Source organism: Hevea brasiliensis, chromosome 18 (genome assembly GCF_030052815.1).
Source record: "Hevea brasiliensis isolate MT/VB/25A 57/8 chromosome 18, ASM3005281v1, whole genome shotgun sequence".
Lineage (NCBI taxonomy): Eukaryota > Viridiplantae > Streptophyta > Magnoliopsida > Malpighiales > Euphorbiaceae > Hevea > Hevea brasiliensis.
Genome location: NC_079510.1, coordinates 39,739,962 through 39,747,870, shown reverse-complemented (window position 1 = coordinate 39,747,870; position 7,909 = coordinate 39,739,962). Strand labels below are relative to the sequence as shown.

The 7,909-nt window shown below is 41.7% G+C and overlaps 1 long non-coding RNA gene across 1 annotated transcript; it reads right to left on the bottom strand.

Annotated features, from left to right (window-relative positions):
- Positions 1 to 2,505: 2,505 nt before the first annotated feature.
- Positions 2,506 to 3,547, bottom strand: LOC131176031 (uncharacterized). Its single transcript, XR_009146179.1, has 3 exons — positions 3,279 to 3,547; positions 3,019 to 3,176; positions 2,506 to 2,569 (listed from the first exon to the last, which is right to left on the bottom strand). It is a non-coding gene; the product is annotated as an uncharacterized LOC131176031 (long non-coding RNA).
- Positions 3,548 to 7,909: the final 4,362 nt, after the last annotated feature.

The window sequence follows — 7,909 nt, the reverse complement described above, 5'->3', positions numbered from 1 at the left end:
AAAAATAATATGAAGTCCAACATTTACCAAATTATCAAACAGAAAATACTACGCACCTTACTCTCTTAATTACCATTAAATCCCTTGTATAACTTCTTAACCCCCCACCATTGCATTTTCTAAAATATTCTGCTTCTGTTTGTGTAGGACCAACCAACTTCGGCAGTTTAAATATTTAGTTTACAAGGTGTGTTATGAAGAATTCGAACTCAAATGAAGATAAGTGTATTCATTATTAAATTAAATTTTTACATATAAATTTATATGTTTTGTATATACATTTTAATTAATTTTACATATATTTTAATATAAATATTTAATCTAACGATAATTAAACTCGTTCTTATATGAGTTAGAACTTACATTAAATACACCCATTTTATAATCTAGAAATTTTAACACCCTCAAATAATTGTAGGGTTTTTTCAGGAAAATATTGGATTTTACCACTATATGATTTGTGAAAGGTTTATCGAAAAGTGAGTTTGGACAAATCATTTTCTTATTGCTTTGTTGCTCATGTGGATTCTTATTACTAATTGCGGCTTAATAGCCACAAGCCATTCTTCACTCTAAGATAGTGAGATATCTCTATGAAATTGGTTTTTAGAAAGGTAGCTCAAGACATAGGAAATGGAAGCTAGGTCATTCAAAGGGAAGAGAGTTAATGGTAACCTGATGCCAATCACATCCATTTTCCAAATCTTCACAATTTCTTTGGTTTGGTACTTGATAACGGTTTACTGCTATTATTTAGTTCATTTCTTGCTCTTTAAATATCTCCTTTGTGAATGTCTTGGAGCCTTTTGTTAATTGGCTGGAATAGGCACAGGAAGAGGAATAATTGCAGGTGGTCATATGACACTCCACCTTGTTTCATTTTCTAATTGCTATCCATTACCATAATATTATCTATTAACTTATAAAAGTTTAGGGATGGTAACGGGTAGCATACCAGTAAAAATCACTATAATTGAATTCGAATCCGATTAATATTATCAAAATCCAAACACATCCCAAACTTGATTAAAATTTATTTTTAACTATTCGAACTCGTCTTAAATCTGATTATTATTACCTCAAAAAGACCTGAATCTATTTAATTTTATATATTTTAATTAATATTTTGTATAAAAAATTATTTTAATTAATAATTTATATTTTAAAAAATTAATAATTTCATTTTATATAAAATAAAATATATAAAATTTTATAAATATTAGTATAAAAAATATATATTTTATATTTAATTAAGTATTTATATAAATGAGTTCAAATAACGGATAATCAATATGTAAAATTCAAATTCGACTCGAACCCATTACGGATATTATTTTTAAAATTTAAACCCATTTTCAACCTGATTATATAATATCCAATCTCATCCTATTAGGGTTCGATCGAATCGGGTACTCATAAAAACTCAACCTATTGCCATCCCTATAAAAGTTTCATCTTTCATAATATTTAGCGTGTTGTTGTCACGACCCAACCTGTGGGCCGGACCGGCACTAGGACCTGGGCCAGCCTAAAGCCCCCGAGGCCCGTAGTAAGCCTAACTGTTCATTAACCCAACTCTAAGGCCCATTTGGGCCCAATATCAAGAAAACAAACGGACAGAGTCCGGCCATAAAATGGACTTACCAACGGGGAGTTTTCGACTCACCCGACCTGTAAACACAATATATAGTCAATTGGGGAGCTCAGCTCACCCTCCACATACTCATCAACATAATAATAAATGGGAGCTCAGCTCCCTCATCCAATCCATCAAACATGCATAGCATATTAAGTTTACAGGTCCCAAAATAATAATTTAGTTTACAGACCCAAATCAAATAACATTTCTAACACATGCGGAAATTCTAAGATTTAACAAGTTTATACAAACAGTAATAATTGACCTGCGAGGGAGAAAAGCAGGTTAACCAAAATAAAATCCTCTAGCTTTGAAAAAATATTGAACAGAGTGAGCGTTCGACTCAGAGTAAAATATCAATTTTAACCATAATCTCTATAACTATCTAGAACTAATGCACCTGTAGAGTGAAATACAACATCAACAACATTTTCACATCATAACATCAAAAGGTAATTTGGAGCACTCACACACCTGTAGTATCAATCATAACATATGGGAGTGATCCCTATCTGACTCTCTTAAATCCAACTTGGTGCCGAATTACTCAAGCTCGGACTTCCACTTAATAACCAAATCGAGGGTCCCAGAATTACTCAAGCGTGACTACCCCTCGAAGGATCGAGTCGATGAATTACTCAAGCCGTGGATCGCCTGTCCTATCCATAGTCCACACCACATCACACGCACGCTAACGCACGCTGCTGCTCCAAATTACCACAACAACATTCATGGCACATTAACAGTTATGAATGCAACATAATTCGTGCCTAGAGTTTAACTACATAAATATATGCATATAAGTGATGCATGGGCATGCTTGAACATATAATAATAGTGAAATTACAATTAAAATTAATATTTTACTTACAAACTTGACGACAAATTACTGTGGCGGCTGGGCGGAGGAAGAAGGCTGTCCTGGCTCACCTGACAATTACATTATATCTATTTAATAAATTTGACTCAATACAAACAAAGAAAAAGATCAAGTACGTCCTAAGTCGTGCCGAAAATCCGGCAGAGTCTCCCCTATACCTAGGACCTACCCAACCTGCAAAAGGGCAAAAAAACGCACTTCTATATTCACAATCCATATATCAACAGTTCAATCATATCACACAGCCCCTCCTGGGCCCATCAAATCAATCATCCATCACAATACGCAAAATTTCAATTTAGTCCTTATTATTGATCATTTTTGCAAAAACTGCCCAAACAAGCTCTAAAAATTATAAAACTTTGCTCCGCGGTCCTTAGCAATATTACTAAGCTATTGCAAAAAGAATCGTAATTTTCTAAGCTACCACGAATATTTTATGGATTTTTAATCCTATTTAAGCACTAGAAAATTACGAAAAAGCAAGGTTCGGGTTTACCTTTGCCGATTCCGACTTCGGGAACGCGCTCGGGACATCTGACAATGGGGGGCTAGCCAAAACCTCGGTCCAATTCGGAGACTTTTCCGGTAACGGGTCTGTCTGGCCCGAAATTTGCAGACCCGGTCAACTGTCGAATTTCCGCGAATCGAGGATACCTACACGAAGCCCATAACACGGGGGTTAGTACATAAATTTTTCAAAATTTTCTAAGCTCATTAAATGCTCGAAAAAACACTGCGAAGTTCCGTGGGACCCACCGAAAAACGATGTCGGAAAAATTCGAAATTTATGTCGTTGCGAAGCTCTTGACGAATGGAGCGTGCTGGTGGCCTCGGTTTTCTCGTGGGATTCACGGTTTTCGAGAAATCTAGCCCAAAAGTCGAAATGGGCTAAAATCTTCCCGAGCAAAAATCGGACAATCCGCTCGATGGATTTCGGCGTTCTTGGTGTCTATGGAAAGCTCTCGCCGAGTAGATGATTTTGGACACAAGACCCGGTTCAATTGGTGGCCGGATCGGCCGGATTTGGCCGGGGAAGCCAAAACGCCGCGCGTGCGAGGAAGGGAGATCGCGCGCGTTTTCCGGCCATTCAGGCGGTGCCGGTGGGACAGGTGGCGCCGGCGAGGAGGACGAGGGAGGCGGTGGCCGTGGCGAGGGAGGAGAGAGAAACGAGAGAGAGAAGAGGGGAGGGAGCGTCGCGCGCGGGAGGAAGAAAAAGAGAAGAGACCGGTCCGATTCGACCGGTCCGATCCGGTCCGGTTCGATTTGGCCGGTTCAATTCAGGACACAAAATTTTGAATTTTTACTCTGCCTCGGGACCGAAAACGAGGTCCAAAAATTCCGAAAAAATTCCATAAAACTCAGAAAAATACGTAGACTCAAAATATATTTTTAGTTTTGCCACATGGTCTTTAAATTAAATTTTAAAAATCATCAAAGTTTATATTTTCGGAAAATCGAACCTGATTCTTAAAATCCGAAAAATCTCAAAAAAAAAAAATTCCTAAAATTCAAATAAAATTAAAATACCAAAAATACTCATAAATAATAAAATTTAAAATCTTGGGGTGTTACATTCTTCCCCCCTTACAGAAAATTCGTCCTCGAATTTTTACACAAGGCAAAATAAAGCACATGATTATACATTGAACAGATAAAGGTACTTGCTGCCCATGTCCCGTTCTGACTTCCAGGTGCACTCTTCCACTGACTGACTCCTCCACAAAACCTTAACCATAGGGATCTGTTTTGATCTCAGCTGTCTCACTTGGTAGTCCACTATGGCTACAGGCTGCTCCTCAAATGTCAAGTTCTCTTTTAGCTCTATCACATCCGGCTGCAGTACATGAGAAGGATCTGGAATGTATTTCCTGAGCATGGAGATGTGAAACACGGGATGAACGTGAGAGGGGTTGGGTGGTAGCTCCAACCGGTAGGCAACTGCTCCTACTCTATCCGTAACCTCAAAAGGTCCAATATACCGAGGTGCCAACTTGCCATTCTTTCCAAATCTCATGACTCCCTTCATTGGAGAAACCTTCAGAAATACATAGTCGCCCACTGCAAACTCCACATCCCGTCGTGCAGAGTGCATAACTCTTCTGCCTACTGAAAGCTATTTTCAGTTGTTCCCTGATTAAGGGAACCATCTCTGAAGTGTACTGCACCAGGTCTACATCATGCACCTTCGCTTCCCCCATTTCTGTCCAACACAGAGGAGACCTACATTTTCTTCCATATAATGCCTCATAGGATGCCATCCCTATGCTGGAGTGATAATTGTTATTGTAGGCAAACTCCACCAAAGCTAGCTGCTCATCCCATTGACCTCCAAAATCCAAGACACTCATGCGAAGCATGTCTTCCAGTGTTTGGATTGTCCTTTCGGACTGTCCGTCTGTCTAAGGGTGGAAAGGCATCTTGAAGTTCAATGTGTGCCAAGAGCCTCCTGCAACTTTCTCCAAACCGAGAAGTGAATGGGGCCCTCTGTCGGATATTATGGGCCAGGAACTCCATGCAATCGACTATTTCTCGAATGTAGAGGGCATCTTGTGCCACGAGAATATGTAGTCTTCACGGTAATAAGTGAGCTGATTTGGTCAAGCGGTCTACAATTACCCATATCGAATCATATCCTCGCGTGGTACGAGGCAACCCGATCCACAAAATCCATAGTGATCATTTCCCACTTCCATTCTGGGATAGGGAGCTCTTGCAGCTTCCCTGACGGTCTCTGGTGTTCAAACTTCACCTTCTGACAAGTCAAGCACTTGGACACAAAGTCTGCTATGTCTCTCTTTATACCATTCCACCAGTAGCTATCTTTCACATCATGGTACATCTTGGTGGAACCTGGGTGGACACTGTACAGTGTGTAGTGTGCCTCTCGCATGATTTCATTCCTGAGGTTGTCTATATCGGGCACACATATCCTAGAACCTTGTACTAGGGCACCATCATTGGCAAATCCAAACTCACCACCTTCACCTTGCTGTACTCTTTCTATGATCTTCATCAATTGTTGGTCTCTGTGCTGGGAAACTCTAACTCTGTCCCTTAAGTCTGGCCTCACTGAAAAGTGAGCCAACAATACCCCCTCATCTGAAAGATCTAGGATTAAACCTTGATCCATCAACTCATGTATCTCCTGAATCAATGGTCTCTTCTCTACTGAAATGTGAGCCAAACTGCCAGAAGATTTTCTGCTCAAGGCATCTGCTACAACATTGGCCTTTCCAGGGTGGTATTGGATGGTGCAATCATAGTCTTTCAGAAGCTCCATCCATCTCCTCTGTCTCAAGTTTAAATCCCTCTGCTGGAAGATGTACTTCAAACTTTTGTGGTCGGTGTATATCTCGCACACTTCACCATACAGGTAGTGTCTCCAGATTTTAAGTGCAAAGATTACAGCCGCCATTTCCAAATCATGGGTGGGGTAGTTCTGCTCATGCCTCTTCAGCTGTCTTGAAGCATAAGCCACTACTTTTCCACTCTGCATCAAAACACACCCTAGGCCAACTCTGGAGGCGTCACAATACACGGTGTATCCTTCACCACTCACAGGTAGTGTCAACACAGGGGCAGTGGTTAGACACTCCTTAAGCTTCTGGAGACTCACCTCACAGTCATCTGTCCAAATGAATGGAACATTCTTCCTGGTCAACTTAGTTAGGGGAGCCGCTATCCTGGAGAAATCTTGTACAAAACGCCTATAGTAACCAGCTAAACCCAGAAAACTTCGCACCTCAGTGACTGTTGTAGGCCTAAGCCAATCAGTTACAGCTTCAATTTTCTTGGGATCGACTTGAATGCCGTCACTAGAAACCACGTGTCCCAAGAATGAGATGCTTCCTAGCCAAAATTCGCATTTTGAAAATTTGGCATATATCTGGTGCTCCCTCAACGTCTGCAACACCATCCTCAAGTGCCACACGTGTTCTTCCTCGGTCCGAGAGTACACCAGAATGTCATCTATGAATACGATGACAAAACGGTCCAAAAATGGCTTGAACACCCTGTTCATCAAGTCCATGAAGGTCTTTGGTGCATTAGTGAGTCCAAAAGACATCACCAAGAACTCATAATGACCATATCTTGTCCTGAAAGCCGTTTTGGACACGTCCTCATTCCTGATTCTCAACTGATGGTAGCCTGATCGCAGGTCTATCTTGGAAAAGAATCTAGCTCCTTGGAGCTGATCAAACAGATCATCGATCCGAGGAAGTGGATACTTGTTCTTCACTGTCACCTTGTTCAGCTGTCTGTAGTCAATGCACAACCTCAATGACCCATCCTTCTTTCTCACAAATAGAGCAGAGCACCCGGGGTGAAGTGCTCGGACGTATGAAACCCTTGTCCAAAAGCTCCTGTAGTTGCTCCTTGACTCTTTCAATTCTGTGGTGCCATCCTGTAAGGTGGCATGGATATGGGGTTTGTACGGCACAACATCGATACAAAACTCTATTTCCCTTCCCGGTGGCAACCACAGAGCTCCTGCAGGAAGACATCCATAAATTCTCTGACAACAGGAACATTTTCCATGCTGACACCTTCTACAGATGTATCTCTCACCAATGCCAAATACCCTTGGCATCCACGCCTCAACATTTTTCTAGCACTAATTGCTGACACCAAATTATATGGAGCCACGCTCCTGTCACCATCAAAGCTAAACTCTTCCACACCAGGTATGTGGAAATACACCTTTTTGTTCCTGCAGTCTAAAGTGGCATAGTGAGTTGCCAACCAATCCATCCCCAAGATTACATCGAAATCCATTACTGGTAGAGGAACCAAGTCTGCTGGGAGGATCTTTCCATCCACTACTACTGGGCTACCCGGAAAAACCATATCTACATCTATGTTGTCACTAAGTGGGGTAGCTACCGACAAAGGGCATTCTAAGGTTGTAGGGTTTCTACCCAACCTCATGGCAAACACAGGGGAGACAAATGAGTGCGTAGCACCCGGATCTATCAAAACACGAGCCTCATAAGAACAGACCAGAAGAATACTCGCCACAAGCGCATTTGAAGCTTGAGCATCTGGTGGGTCGGGGTGAAAACCCGAGCTTGACCCCTACCCGAGTGGCGTAACCACGACATCGACTTCTACCTCCTGATCTGCCTCCAAATCCACGTCCCCCTTGTCCTCGGCCCTGTTGGCCACTGAACTGACTGCCTGCCATGTTGGAAGCGCCCGGATACAACTGTCGAGGAACATTCGCAACAGAACCCTGTGACCCCATCTGTGGCTCGCTGAACATGGGGCATTCTCTAGCAAAGTGACCCGGTTGGCCACACCTGAAGCATACTCCTGATCCCATCAAACAAGGTCCTGAATGTCCTCTTCCACACTGTGCACAAGGTGCCAAGGAAGATCTGAACTGG